The sequence below is a fragment of the Garra rufa genome, chromosome 10 (assembly GCF_049309525.1).
Source record: "Garra rufa chromosome 10, GarRuf1.0, whole genome shotgun sequence".
Classification (NCBI taxonomy): domain Eukaryota; kingdom Metazoa; phylum Chordata; class Actinopteri; order Cypriniformes; family Cyprinidae; genus Garra; species Garra rufa.
The window spans coordinates 30,245,168-30,261,536 of record NC_133370.1 but is presented as its reverse complement, the minus strand read 5'-3'; positions in this window follow the sequence as shown (position 1 = coordinate 30,261,536).

The following is a 16,369-nucleotide window of genomic DNA, read 5'->3' as shown; positions in this document are numbered from 1 at the left end:
GGGGTGCATGTAGAATATTGGGGGGGGCGAGTGTGGGTGAGCTTCTCTAATTATCTATGCAAAGAAAACTATACTAACTATGCTGTCATCATATCAGTCCACCTATCCATATCTTCTCCTTTGATCCATTTGATTTGTCTTATAGGTTTTATGTTTGATGCCCTACCCTCTGCATTTACCCGGGCTTGGGCACAAATAGGACACTGGCTTGTGCCCTTTTGAGGCTGCCTATATGTTTTTTTTTTTGTTTTTTTTTTATTTTTACTTTTTAAATGTCTGTCTGTCTGTCTGTCTGTCTGTCTAGCTATCTATCCTTTCTTTTTTGTCTTTTACTTTATTTATATATTTTTTTATGTATTTTTTGTCGTTTTTATTTCTTAGTTCTGTACACAGCATGGCTTATAACAATCATTAAAGCATCAGTCGTCTGCTTTTCTGTGCAAAAAGACTAACAAATGCATCCATATCTAGGCCTGTGGTTATGCCCTTCTCCTGAGCCAGAATAACTAAATTTCTTTTTCTTTCATAGCAATAGTGCAGCGGAAGGGAGTAAGAACACAAGACAAAGTGGAGAAAGAGCTCTCGCATGATGCAGATGATATTCCAATCACAAACTGAGGAAAGGCATTCTTATGCCCGTGTAGATATTTGCAAACGGTGGAGAGGTCTACAAACTCTACATTGCCATCATCATCAGTCTTTTTAAATTCTTTTTCCAGTCTTTTTGCATTTCAGTTTTCACAGACACTAGTCCATATCGCGATTTGAATTAAGTGACAGACCAACTTTTGATTTATTAATCCAAAAATCGACGAATTCCGTGGTATTCCGCGCTATAGTAAAGTCGGTTTTTATGAATGGAGTCCGCGATCCTGTCCGTGTTTTCGCTGAGGAGACATTGTAAACGCGTGATCATGTAGAGACAGAAATGGCATGCCTTTGTGTAAATAAGATAAATAACATAAGGCAATTTAGTTTGTTTGTTTTATGAAATTCTGAATTTTGCATGCCTTTACGTTTGGGGGGGGCAGTCACAGCATTTAGGGGGGCATAGCCCCACCTTGCCCATGCCTATGTCCGGCCCGCTGTTTAAAATGTTTGGGGCCAGTAAGATTTTTTTTTTTTTTTTTAAGAAATTGATACCTTTATTCAGCAAGGACACAATAAATTGATCAAAAGTGACAGTAAAGTTTGAACTTTCTGAAAAAATGTGTCATGGTTTTCACCAAAAAAAAAATGATTAAACTGATTAATTAAGATTAATTAAGATAATTAAGTTTTTTTTTTAATTGTGGTAATATTTCTCAGTATTATTGTTGTAGCTGTTTTTGATTAAATAAATGCAGCCTTGATGAACAAAAGACAAAAAATCTAACAGACCTTAAACGTTCTTAGAGCCTTTTGTGTCTGAACTCTTCATATATAATAACAAATATATATGAAGAGTTTTTTACAAAAATGGATAACTCAATTTTCAAAAATCATGTTTTTTCATTGTGCATTCCAATTAATCTCAATCAAACTGCTGTTGGGTTAGTTTGATTAAGTAAAAAAAAAAAAAAAAAATACAGCTAACTAACACAATAAAAAACATGATTTTGAAAATTTTAAAAACCAGGGTTATCTGTTTTTGGAAATAAACTCTCCATATATATATATATATATATATATATATATATATATATATATATATATATATATATATGTGACCCTGGACCACAAAACCAGTCTTAAGTCGCTGGGGTATATTTGTAGCAATAGCCAAAAATACATTGTATGGGTCAAAATTATTGATTTTTCTTTTATGCCAAAAATCATTAGGAAATTGAGTAAAGATCATGTTCCATGAAGATTTTTTGCAAAATTCCTATTATAAATATATCAAAATGTAATTTTTGATTAGTTATATGCATTGTTAAGAACTTAATTTGGAGAACTTTAAAGGTGATTTTCTCACTATTTAGATTTTTTTGCACACTCAGATTCCAGATCTTTAAAAGTTGTATCTCGACCAAATATTGTCCTATCCTAACAAACCATATATCAATAGAAAGCTTATTTATTGAACTTTCATACGATGCATACATCTCAGTTTTGTAAAATTTAACCTTATGACTGGTTTTGTGGTCCAGGGTCACATATATATTCAGTCAGATGAGTTTGAACATTAATTCCCTATGAAATCTGTTTTGTTTTTCCCAAATTCCATTTTATTTATTTCATTTGAATTATTCAGGATTCCCTTTTCCATTTTATTTTTTCTTTACTCCATTTTAATGGTTAAATTAGTCATCTAATTTTAGTAATAAAAAACATGTCTAATTGAAATCATGACACTTATACAATTAATAACAATAACAACAATAATAATTAATTAAAAGTTGAACAAATAATATATTTTTTGGATTCTGTCATTTTGTTCTGGTAATTAAACAATTTATAATCTAATTTAATTAAACAAATGTATTTTGGAAAAAAACAAAGTGCTGCACAAGAGAGGTTTACTGTTCAAAATATAACATGGAAGAAACACTGTTCATTTTATAATTATTATATTTATCCAGACTTGCATTCTACTGTACAGAAATATATTACTGGCACAATATCTTAAAAGGTAAACCGAACTTTTATTTTGACGGGTTACCATAGGCCCTGTTTACACTAGTCCATTTTCTTTTTAAAACAGCATTTTCTCTGTCCACACCACACAACCGAAAATGCATGTCACATGACCATATTAGGCATGACGTTATTGTTTACACGGACGTCAATGATACTTAGAGCGAATGTGGGCAGTTTTCAAAAGTCTCGATTTGGTCCATTTACACTGAAACGCAAGCCCAGGGTTTTCAAACTAAAGCAGGCCTGCAAAAGTCTGTGTAAGTGTAAACAACAGGCATAACTGTAGCAAAAGTTATGCATTTTAAAACAAAAGTGCATTAGCGTCACTGTAAACAGACAAAAACAAAACAATGGTATGGCTGCCCACATTTACAATAACGTGTAAACAATAACATCATGTTCATTATGAATGGTCATGTGACGTGGTTTCAGTTGTGTAAGTGTGGATGGAGCTCGTTTCTGAAATGCGGTGTACACGCCAGTGTAGGCGAGGATTGTTTTTAAAACTCGGTTTTAAAATGAAAACGCACAAGTGTAAACAATTTTCTGTGTGTGACTATAGTAGCGGAAAAATGCTAACAATGAGACTCACAGATCAGCATGAAGATATTTTGTAAATTTCCTACCAAAAATATATCAAAACATAATTTTTGATTAGTAATATGCATTGCTAAGAACTTAATTTGGACAACTGTTTTTACTAACCTTTTGAGGTTACACTACTTAGGCGTTTTTGACCCTGAAAAACGGAGACTATCAAAAACGCTTAATAGTCACAGACACAATATTTCAAATTTCATGACATTTTGCTTTACACGGCAAATTTAATTTTTATGACTGGATTCCGCGATTCCATCCGCGTTTTCTGCATTGCGGAAATCATAGGGTCCTAGAACATTTCCAACAGTTAAAAAATGGATGGTAGTTTTACAATAAATACATTTTCACTTATTTGTTAGGCTATTTGTGACCCTGGACCACACCAACCAGTCATTAGGGTCAATAGTACAATATTTGGCTGAGATACAACTATTTTTTTTTTTTTAAAGGTTTATTTTTGCCTTTATTGATAGGACAGATCAGTAATGACAGGAAGCGAAGTGGGAGAGAGATATGGGGGCGGGATCGGGAAAAGTCCTAGAGTCGGGATTCGAACACGGGACGCCCACAAGCCTATCGGCGCCGACAAGAGAGATACAACTATCTGAAAATCTGACATCTGAGAGTATAAAAAAAATCAAAATATTGAGAAAATCACCTTTAAAGTTGTCCAAATAAAGTTCTTAACAATGCATATTAATAAAAAATTGAGTTTTGATATATTTACGGTATGAAATTCACCAAATATGGAACATGATTTTTACTTAATATCCTAATGATTTTTGGCATAAAAGAAAAATCTATAATTTTGACCCATACAATGTATTTTTAAATATACCTGCCACTTAAGACTGGTTTTGTGGTCCAGAGTTACATTTAATGTTATGTTGCTTTATACAGTTGGCAGCAGCCTCTTTGCATCCAATAAGTCTAGATTAGATCCATGTATTTCTGATTGGTTGACCTCTCCCAAGTTAACATTGATGGACAAGAAGTGTGTTTCCCAACGATCCTAGTTTGAGCGTTTTTCTTAAATGATGCATCTATATTAAAATTCCAGTCATTATTCCAATTGTGATGCCTTTCATGTGGCCTCTCCCCACAAGCTGGGCTCGTTCCATCCAATTTACAGCGGAATCTTTATGATCCAAGTAGTTTGTGAGTCAAACCCTTTCCAAATACAGCCATCCTCTGAGGACCTGCAATACACGGGATGTTCACTTTGGAGAGGGAGCCATTTCCTATTATTTTGACTTTTTTTCTTGACACAACCCTCTTTGAACCATTTATATCAAGGTCGATGGGCCTTGAAGGTTTCTTAACAAAGTGAGTCTCTGGTTGGAGGATCTTTAATGACACATGCAGAAAGCTGGACGGAATCGCTACTGTCCTCGCGCCAACATCAACCAAACACCTCAGAACGAATTTATGACTCTAAAACGTGCGTAAGTTCTATCCCGTAATGTTCTCAGGTGGGCTACTACGCTCATATGTTTGTTCACACTTTTGATTCTATAAATAATGAAAAAGCTTTGCTCATGTCCCTAGGAGAGTTGTATGAGGAAGCCACTAGAAGAGAAAGAAAAAACAACTTTCATGTTGTCTCCTCTGTCCCCCTGCCTGGGCGTCCATCTTACCTTTCACAGCCTGGGCTCGCTGACCCCAAGTGCTTCCAGATGTCGTCTAACTCTGACCTGAGCCCCAGCGGCCCTGATCATAGGTCCACCCCCACCCCCACATCCCTCTGCACCCCTGCAGCCCACTGACAGAGCCTCCCCACGGACGGACAGCTCCACAGATGACAAGCGAGCAGCTCACCCCCATCAACCTCCACATCTGGAGCCCATTAAGAAGGAGACAGTCAGAGAGAGAGAGAGAGAAAGGCAGAGAGAGAATGCTAAAGAGAATGGGGTGGGGGTTCAGTTAAACTAGAGTTGGCTGGAATTGCGGTTTGATCTCTCTTCAAGCCATTACCTTTGAAAAAGACCATTTTCTTATGTATAGCTCTTTATAGTAATAATTACTTTGGTTTCTCAAGCTCCTCTCTTGATAATCTGAAAGGGGAATTAACACAATTACCATGTAAATAACATAAAAAGAATTATAATTATGGCCACATGGGTTATGGTACAATGTTTAGACTTGTACAGTTTATAATAGAATGAATAAAAATCCTTCATATGCTGCTATTCTTACAGTGGATATGAAACGTTAAGAGTTCGTGGGATATAACAATTCATTGTAATCATGGGCTGTCAAGCATAAAAATACAGCATAGAAGCACCACAGTGCAAAATATAGACTTCTTAATGACTTTTTAAAAACATATTTTTTAGTAAAAATGTTTAAAGATAAGACAAAATAAATTGACTTGAACAAAAAAATCTGCCAGTGCATTAAGAAAAAACACACTTATACTACCAGTCAAAAGTTTTTGAACAGTAAGATTTTTATGTTTTTAAAAACGTCTCTTCTGCTCACCAAGCCTGCATTTATTTGATCCAAAGTATAGCAAAAGCAGTACAATTTTAAAACTGTTTTCTATTTGAATATGTTTTAAATTGGCATTTATTCCTGTGATCAAAGCTAAGTTTTAAGCATTATTACTCCAGTCTTCAGTGTCACATGATCTTTCAGAAATCATTCTAATATGCTGATTTGCTGTTCAAGAAACATCATTGTTATTATATGATTTAAAGATCAGCATTTATCTGAAATAAAAGCTTTTGTAACATTATAGACTATGACTCGGTTTCACAAACAAGGCTTAAGGCTGGTCCCAGACTAAAGTGCATGTATCAGCTATCTCAACTGAAAATAACTTGCACTGACATAATCTAAAAATATGTCAGTGCCATTGTTTTGTTTCAAGATGCACACCAGTAATGTTCATTTCTAAGGCATTTTTATAAAAGCTGCGTAAATATCTTAATTTATCAAACCTAGTCCTGGGTTAAGCTAAGCCCTGTCTGTGAAACCAGGCCTATATGTTATATGTAAAGCTTGGAGTGAGTATATATATATATTTTTCTTTAGCAAGGATGCTTTAAATTAATTAAAATTATTGTGATAATAAAGACATTTATAATGTTACGAAAGATTTCTATTTCAGATGAATGTTGTTCTTCAGAACTTTCCATGCATTAAAGAAACCTAAAAAAAAAATCTACTCAGCTGTTTTCAACATAATAATATTAAATGTGTTTTGAGCAGCAAATCAGCATATTAGAATGATTTCGGAAGGATCATGCGACTGGAGTAATGATACTAAAAATTCAGCTTTGAAATCACAGAAATAAATTACATTTTAAAATATATTCAAATAGAAAATATTTCAGAGTTCTTTAAAAAACATAAAAATCATGCTGTTCAAAACTTTTCACTGAAGTTAATCTACTCTCCTATCTGAAATGTTTGTCAGACAAAATGGCGGATTCGGCATTATCATTGGTCAGATTGCCTGTCAATCAAGCAGTTGTGCTAAAGTTTTCTCATTCTCACTAATTTAAGCTTTTATATGATTGATATTTTTAGGGAAGCGACTCTCTGTAGAAAAGTTTTTATGGCATTTTCATTTAATCTGGTAAAGTACCGCTTTGTTTACAGCCCTTAACGAGAAAAACGCTATATATTGCTGCCGTTCCAAAAGCGCCTCCTGCTGGCAGAGAATGACGGTGCATTTTCAATAATCCCATCTGCAGTTTTTGTTCAGACCAATGCGCTTCTGACTGCCCCCTTTTCTTAAAAAATAGTTTAAAGGCTCAATTTACCATTCGCAAAAACCTGCCCTCCTTAGTTACTGTTGCTATGTCCGACAAACAATGTCGGTCTTACACTACACATCATGTTCTCACACAATAAAAAATACATCGCGGAACAAAGTGGAAACTGACAACACACTGACATTAAAAATCATGCTGTTCAAAACTTTTCTGTTTCAAATATTTTGATTTTTTTTTATATTTAAAATAATATTTTTTTTTTCAAATATTTAAATGTATAATGAAATATTCAAATTAGTCTTTTATTCATTTTTTAAGGAAAGAAAAGGGAATATAAGACATACTCATAAAATACTCATTAAGAAATGTTTGTTGTTCATAATAGTATCATAATAAACATCATAATAGTGCTAATGTAATATATAATATAATATAATATAATATACTGGTGCTGAATTTCTTTATTAATGAAGTCATTATTCACTCATAATTTTCACCCCCACCAAAGTTTTAGTTGACATCAACATCCAGATTTAAAAATGGTGTGTAAATATCACTGATATCAAAACATAGTAACCAAACTATAGTGTATTTTTAGTTAACCAGAACACAACACGCTATTTCTGAATTCTGGGCATGAACACGGGTTAGATGCAACTTAAAATAAAAGCATATGGGTTTGGAACGACATGTGGGCAAGTAAATGATGACAGTTTTACAACTTCAATAAACTGGTTTGTAATATACTTGAGCTTGGCCTATTTAAAAAATAAATAAATAAATAATTGTTTTTTATTATACACTCTTAAAAATAAAGGTGCTTCAAAAGGTTCTTCAAGCGATGCCATAGAAGAACCATTTTTGGTTCCATAAAGAACCATCTCTTTCTTACCTTTTATAATCTGAAGAACCTTCTTTTGCCACAAAGAACCTTTTGTGAAACAGAAAGGTTCTTCAGATGTTAAAGGTTCTTCATGGAACCATTTAGACAAAAAAAGTTCTTCTATGGCATCGTGAAGAGTGTATTTCAGGATATAGAAAAAATAGCTTACTACTTGAAGATGGCTTTCCAGATTGTGGATTTTTTGAAAGTTGTTATGAATTTTTCAGGAATGAACTACTCTGGAGATGAAACAAACATCCATCATCCCTGAAAATGACTATAATGATCCTTGAGCATTGCAAGATATGCTCTGAGAGCCCCGAAAGAATTCACTTCTGACCTGATGAGATACACTGACCCAGCAACAGTCATGTCTGCTCAATATGATATAGTTTAGAAAACATTCAAATGAGTTTCAACTGTTTTCCTAATGGTCTGTCCTCAAACAACCTCTCCTTTCCTTGATGGAAGTCTTCCAAAATGCTCTTTGGAGAAGTTGATAATGCCTACTGGAGCAGTTCAGACCCAAAAAAATTAAAGCAAACAATCCCACCATTCTCTGCTCAATCTCTGCTCTCTCTACTCTTTCCCAAAGGAGACAACCTTCTGAAGTAACAGCTCCCTGCACAGACCTGTCTGACTCTCATTTCCAGTGATGTTGCTCTTTGTCACGGTTCACTACTGATCACTTTTAGGTACACAGCCACTCTGAGGTGAAACTATTTTTATACTATATTTAACGGTATATTGTTTGTAAGCCCAAATGACACTATATGGGCCAGTACAACATAAAAAAATACTGAGTGCACCAAATAAACTTCGCTTTTCCTTTCCTTCACTGTTGCTTTAATGGCAACTCCCTCTTTCCCCAAGTGAAGGAAACAACACTACACTAAAACTCCAGGAGAAGGAAAACAGGTTGGGACGGAAGACGGCATGAGAGAGTTTTTCTAACAAAGTAGCCACACCATAAATCTGCAGCACGAGCTTATGGAAGGAAGTAGTGATATTATACATCTGTCCCAAAGGCTTTGCACCTTCCACCCCAGGCTGATTAAGTGGGTTCATTCATAAAGGCCAGAAACAGGCCTGCTATTGTGCTGCCTTATCATAACTCATCCGTATATTCAATACAATCAGCCCCCTGCTGCAGGTAAAAAATTCCACTGATTTACACGCCTAATTACGGACCCGACTGGACCAAAGAACCTCACTGTTACCAAAGGGACTTGGGGAGAACTAGCATATTATCACATGTCGAGTTTGTTTTGAAAAATGCATTGACAGTAAATGATCACATTATGGAAAGTACATACATTAAAATACATTGCGGAGCAAAGAGGAAACTGACAACATGTTGACAGACAAGACAGAGTTGGTTACTTTTGGTATGAAACAAGGTCTCAGCTTTAAAATGTCATTTTTTATCATAAATACTGGTTTGTGGCTCCTTAATGTGTCGCGACAGATCACTGTATTGTCTTTTATTGTCTGTATTGTCAGTTTCTGTATTCTCACTAATCCAAGATGTTATATGATTGAATCTCTTTAGGGAACTGACCGAAAAGTTTAGATGGCATTTTCACTTCATCTGATAAAGTAGGATTTTTATGAGCGGAGCTCTGCTTTGTTTACAAACATTTCCCGGGGAAACCGCTATATTTCTGCCATTTCAAAAGCGCCTCCTGCTGGAAGAGAATGAATGTGCATTTTCAATAATCCCGTCTGCAGTTTTTGTTCAGACCAATGCGCTTCTGACTTACCTCTTTTCTTAAAGAACAGTTTAAAGGCTCAAATGACCATTTGCAAAAACCAACCCTCCTTAGTTACTGCTGCTATGTCCCACAAACAATGCAGCTGTCACGCTACAAATCATGTTCTCATGCAGTGAATGTTTAAGTCCACCAAAGTTAAAATACTCACCTGTCTGAATTGTTTGTCCAAAAAAAAAATGGTGGATTCTGCGTTATGATTGGTCAGACCGCCTGTCAATCAAGCAGTTTGTGAAGTTTTCTCATTCTCACCAATTAAAGCTTTTATATGATTGAATCTCTTTAGGGAACTGATAATCATCAGAAAAGTTTCGATGGCATTTTTACTTTATCTGACAAAGTAGTATTTATGAGCAGAGCTCTGCTTTATTTACAATCATTACTGGGAAAACCGCTATATTTCCGCCGTTCCAAAAGCGCCTCCTGCTGGCAAAGAATGAATCTGCATTTTCAATAATCCCATCTGCAGTTTTAGTTCAGACCAATGCGCTTCTGACTCATCCCGTTTCTTAAAAAATGGTTTAAAGGCTCAGTTAACCGTTCGCAAAAACTTGCCCTCCTTAGTTACTGTTGCTATGTCCGACAAACAATGTCAGTCTCACATACAAATACAGAAACACTGGACACAGCTTTGAAGCAGCACTTTGCAGCAGCAAGCACAACATAAAAGGAACCTCAAGGCTGATCTGATCTCAGAGCGGCTCTGTTCACAGTAAATGCTGCTCCAAACAAACTGTTACACATGTCATTTACATGTGTGAAGCATTTCAAATTTCATCTCTGCACATTGCTGTAAGTTTAGGTTTATTATAATCTAGGAATTCAACATGTGTCATTTCATCAGATTTGTAAGGACATAATTTATAAACCTACAAAAATACAGGAGAATACATCCATATCTTTCTCAATATGCTAACTGTTCATCACGATTTCAAAATAAAAGTTCAAACCCTCGCTCTGAGTTTACATGTTCTGATGTCTACATATTCAAGAAATTACAGTGACTGCAGCATTTCTGTCGTAAAGAAATGGCCAAATATTAAAGATTTAAATAGACATTTGAATTAAATGTTGTTTAATCAATATTAAACAAAGATTAGATCACACAGTAAAGTGTAAAAACAATCGTCAGGCTGTTGGTACCCTCTGCAGTCATTTGTTATAATGCATAATGTACATTAGTTCTATTTATATACTACGTTATGTATTTTAAAAGTTTTGTTCAGCAAAAGCATATGATTTTTTACGTTTGATACTTTATTCAAACTAATTTTTATTGCCTAATTGGTAATGATATATGTATTTAAACTAATTTAAAAGGCTATTGTTTGCAAAGGTCTATTTTTATTACCACAAAAAAAAAAATATTTAATAATTACTCGATTAATCAAATAAAAACTGTTATTTTAAACTGTAATAATATTCACAATATTACTGATTTTATTGTATTTTTGATCAAATAAATGCCACGTTCTGTCATGAAACTAGATGGTGCAGACTGATGTGTTCTTAATGCAAACTGATGATATTCACAATGTTAAACTACTTTGCACAAGCATTTCGAGTTCCTCTGAAACCCTCCACCTCCCCAGCTCCACCTGTATAGATCTGCTACGGGTTATTACATATGTGATTGTGCAGCAGCAGTATGATTAAATACTCACAGTGCCACATTGGCGTATGTATTGGCAGTAGGTTTGCAGCAACAGCAGCAATAATCTACAATAACAGCAATAGCCAACAGCAGCAGTAATTCAGCAGCGTAGCAGATCTGTTCCACCAAGACCAAATACATTAACATTGTCATATCCATTACAATGCTAAAATCTTCCAAGAGTTTTTATGATAGAAATGAAGCCCTTTAATGAGCATATAAGAGACCTCTTTCAAAAAATGTACCAACCCTAAGCTTTCAAACAATATATAGTCGAGTTACTTTAATTCTTGAGTATCATGACAAGCTACGATTTAAATGTAGATTCCTGGATAAGAAATCAATTTTAGGTTTTAGTCATACTAATGAGATTTTTAATTATATAACATCTTGTGTATGCGAGTGTTCTCTCCAAACAGGGTCTGGTCAGGAGGCCATGGAAAATCTGCCTTCAATTTCCTGTCTGGCAGCAAACTGACAGCACGTGGAAGTAAACCCCGGAGTTTAGTTTTGCAATTACCAATTATGACCGATTGGCAGTGTGGCGAGAAGATCTCCATGATGCTAAATGCTATTATCAAACAATTTAGATCTGATAGGATTAAGCTGATTTGCATCTTATACTGTTTGGTCTGCAGCAGTTTCCCTTTATTCCCATAATAAAATAACAGTTTTGTAAGTTTTTTATATTAGGTAAAATCAAAGGGGCCTAAACTAGTATTCATAGTATGCTCACTTCATTATGTTATATGTTGACTTACAGACTCACAGTTACATCACAAGAGTATCACTGATGACTTACAGTTTTCATTCACTTTTATCATAATCAGACGGGAAGCAGTTAGAAAGCCTGTGTAAACAAAAAAATAATGTGTAGAAATTAATCTGGTTGATCTGGTAAGACAAAAACATGCTTAAGTTATCTGTTTTTAATCTGCCAGTAATTGCGTTGGATAGTATTTTAATGATGTTCACTCTCCCTTTCTCTCCTTGCTTTTTCTCACTCTCAATCTCTCTTTTTTCTTTCTCCCTCTCTCATTTGGTTTTGATTAGGGTTGATCAGGATCTCTGCCAAAGTGTTTCACAAACACACTGGTGGGCGACCGCGGCAAGCCCTGCAACTGGATTCCAATGTGTGTTTTATTTACATGCTAGATTTACAAGATTCCCTAATTCATTTTCCAGTCCTCCCTAATTAGGGATAAAACTTTGGGTTCTCAAGCCCTTGATGGCGATGTCAGTGTCAGATTGAGTACTTTTCATGAAGCGTTGAAGTATACAGTGTTGCACAGAAAAAAAATGTAGTGATATATAACACAAAATTTGTTTTGTTTTTGAAAAGAACTTAGAATAAGCAAGAAGTTATCAATTAGAAATTTATAATAGAATGCGATACAAACAAAGGCTTTTATTTTTCTAAAAAATTGTTTTACTTGTTGCCAGTGTTTAACTCAGTCTAATTTAAGATGTTGCTTGTTATTGATGCTCTTAAATGGATATCCCACCCAAAAATAATATCATCATTTATTCACCCTCATGCCGTTCCAGATGTATAAGAATCTCTGTGAGTTCATATAATGCAAGGGTAAAGGATCTCTAAAGCTGACAGTTCAAAAGTCACACAAAGTGAACACAGCAGTAATTCATACGACCCCATCTGATGAATCAATGTCTTCTGAAGCAAAACGATAGGTGTGTGTGAAAAACATCAATATATTCGAAAATTTTAACTGCAAACCATTGCTCCCACAAATAAATAACTATGTGCGATATGCATCAGACGTTCAACCAATAGTCCGTGGGCATGACGTCTGAGGCTGAGACTATCTGAGACGTGGCTCTCTGTGCACACCGAAAACAGCATGCGAGTACTTAATTTAGTTCTTTTACGTTTTGCGCTTGAATGCTTTAAAATCTCTTGAATGTTTAAATTAGAAAGGCTAAAAAACACATGCAAATTATAAGCTTTGGTGACAACGTGCAGCAGTGGCCTGTCAAAGCCTTGGGCCCCTATAATCGTCACAACCTTTCACCCTACTAGTGACAGACCTGCACACACCTTTCATTTTGCTTCATTGATTTGAAAATGTGTACTGTTGGTGTGACTTTATTTATTGTTAGTTTCCGGCCGCAGCTGTGTGACTTTGGTTTTGTACACGTCACATTTTGAGTTTGTACATGGTAGCTGCTGCACATCTCTGGTGGAAATTCTGCCCTCAAGGCTGTGTTGTGATTGGTTTAAAGGCACTCATGTTTCAAGTTGACTGTCCCAATAATAAAACCATTTTTGCTCCAAGACCTGAAATATATGGCTCAGATAAGGAAGAGATCCAAAATGTGTACTGTTGGTCTGCCTGCAGGAAAAGGGTTGGGAAATACTGGTTTAAATTTACAGTTGTGTTCGCTTTGTGTGCTTTTTGAAAGGTTAACTTTAGAGGCAACCCAGTCTCATATAAAAACGTACCCTGACTACGTTGGTCCAAAGTGCAAAACGTAGAGGGGTTACAATAACGGCCCTTGAATTGTATGACTGTTACGTTTTTTTGCCTATTCTTTTCCTATTGTTTTACGTCCAAGTCACGTGACTTTCAAGATTCCGACCGTGAGAACAAAAAACATGGCGGACATTTCTCTCATTTTTAGTGAAAAACTCAATATTTAGAATTAGTTTCTGCATAAAAATAAGTTTTGATTACATTTCTAGCGAGAAATATATATAATTTTCATAATATTCACTCAGTCAATGTACACAATCACTCGCTTGCTCGTTGTTGTGAAGATTTTTCAGATCTCGCCAGAATAATGTGAAACTGCAACGTTAGAGGTCCTGTGCACGTCCATTATATGAACTCACAGAGAAGGATTATTTCTCTAAAAATACTTGTTTGTGTTGTGATCATAAGTCATATACATCTGGGATGCCATGAGGCTTAAAAGAGCCTCTTTAAACTTCTCTAAACCTCTCTAAACTTCCAAAACAAAAATTTACAGTTAATTTACACATAACCTTGTCATCCAAGATGTTCATGTCTTTCTTTTTCAGAAATGTTTGCTCTTTGTCGAATAAAACACCGGTATATATCGTAGTATCATAGTATCTATTTTGTATCTATTTTTTTCATGTCTTTCTTTCTTCAGTCGTAAGGAAATAATGTTTTTTGAGGAAAACATTTCAGGATTTCTCTCCATATAATGGACTTCTATGGTGCCCCCGAGTTTGAACTTCCAAAATGCAGTTTCAAAGGGCTCTAAACGATCACAGCCGAGGAAAGAAGGGTCTTATCTAGCAATCGATCGGTAGAAAAAAAAAAATTACAATTTATATACATTTTAACCTCAAATGCTCGTCTTGTCTAGCTCTGTGTGTACTCTGTGTAGAGGTTAAAAATTATATAAATGGTCAATTTTTTAGAAAATAACTGATCATTTCACTAGATAAGACCCTTTTTCCTTGGCTGGGATCGTTTAGAGCCCTTTAAAGCTGCATTTAAACTGCATTTTGAAATTTCAAACTCTGGGGCACCACAGAAGTCCACTATATGGACAGAAATCCTGAAATGTTTTCCTCAAAGAACAATTTCTTTACGACTGAAGAAAGAGAAACTTGAACGTCTTGGTTGACAAAGGGAGGGGGGGGGGGGAATAAATTATCTGTAAATTTTTGTTCTGAAAGTGAACTTCTCCTTTAATAAAAGATAAGGTCATTTACATTTTTTGGGTGGAGTATCCCTTTAAGAAAAAGAACACCACACACACACGCAGCTCTGCTTTCTCCGCACAAACGCCGCCCTTTGCAACTCCTACCTGACGCAATTGTCGAATTAAATTGCTAAGAAAGTTGTACTCTGACTCTTGACTCAGAGTGGAAAGAATTCTCTTCTTAAATCTGGAAACTCTGACTACAATATCAAGGGGAATAGCTGAAAGACCACTTCAAGGGTGGAGAGTGAAGGCGTGGGTTTTTGTTTTCCATCATCGCGCTAGTCCATAGAATGACTAAAGAGTGGGATCGGCTGTCCATCACCGCCACTGCGCAGAAGAGGAGGTGTGAGGGAACTATTATTTATCCCACACTACAAATGTTAACAAACACTCTTCCATGCCTTAAGTCTTTAACAAACCGACTTGATGTGTGCCACATGGTTTCTGACACTTTAAAACACCACACACGAATGTGTACGCATACAAAAGCACAACGCTTCAGAGGTGTGGGTGCTTTGAACAGAACTGGGCTGAATACAATTTAGACAAAAATCATTTGCTTAAACCATCATTCTGAAGCCCATGTTCCTACTTTGAAGTTCACATAAATACAATTAACTCTGCCTAGCAGTTTAAAGTTAAAGTGAATTGAGAAAAATGATGTTAGTGGTAGAGAGTGACTGTGAATCGCTCTTTCGTGCCGTGCTGTTTGAATCTGGCCCTTGTAGCCGTGCCATGCGCTGTACATCAGTACTATCGGTTTTCAGCCAGTCCTCAGTAGGGATCGTTGAGGAATGCTGTGCATTTCCCCTCTCCCAGCCCGGCCTGGCTTCAGCCTCGTGTCACATGATCAGCTCCTCATCAACCTCACAAACTCCAGCCAATGACAAATTATCTAAAATGAGGCAAATATTAACACACCGGTGCTGGGTGACTCTTAAGAATACATTGGTGTTCTGTGCTCTGTGGGATGATCTCACAGTACACACACATAAACACACTACTACTACTTAGAAAACACTAAGTACTGTACAGCATCATCTAGTATGCGCTACTATTTATAATGCTGTGAAACCTCAAAAAGTGTTTTAAGTGCTACTTCACTTTTCACAAACTTGATGCTTAAAAATGTAATAAACATATTTCTATAATGACAACTCTTGGAAGATTTTACAGGGTTCATACAGATACTGTAAAATGAAATTCCAGGACTTTCAAGCACTACGTTCAAGGACTTCAAACAGTGGTCTCACCTATCGACAATGTCTTCAATTTAAAAAAAAAAAGAGAAATACAAACATGAAAATATACTAATAAAAAATGGCAAAAATGGAAAAAAAAATCTGGGAAAAAAGGTTCACGAAATCGCTCCGAAATCCTGATCTGAAACAATTCACGAACCTATAACGAAGTC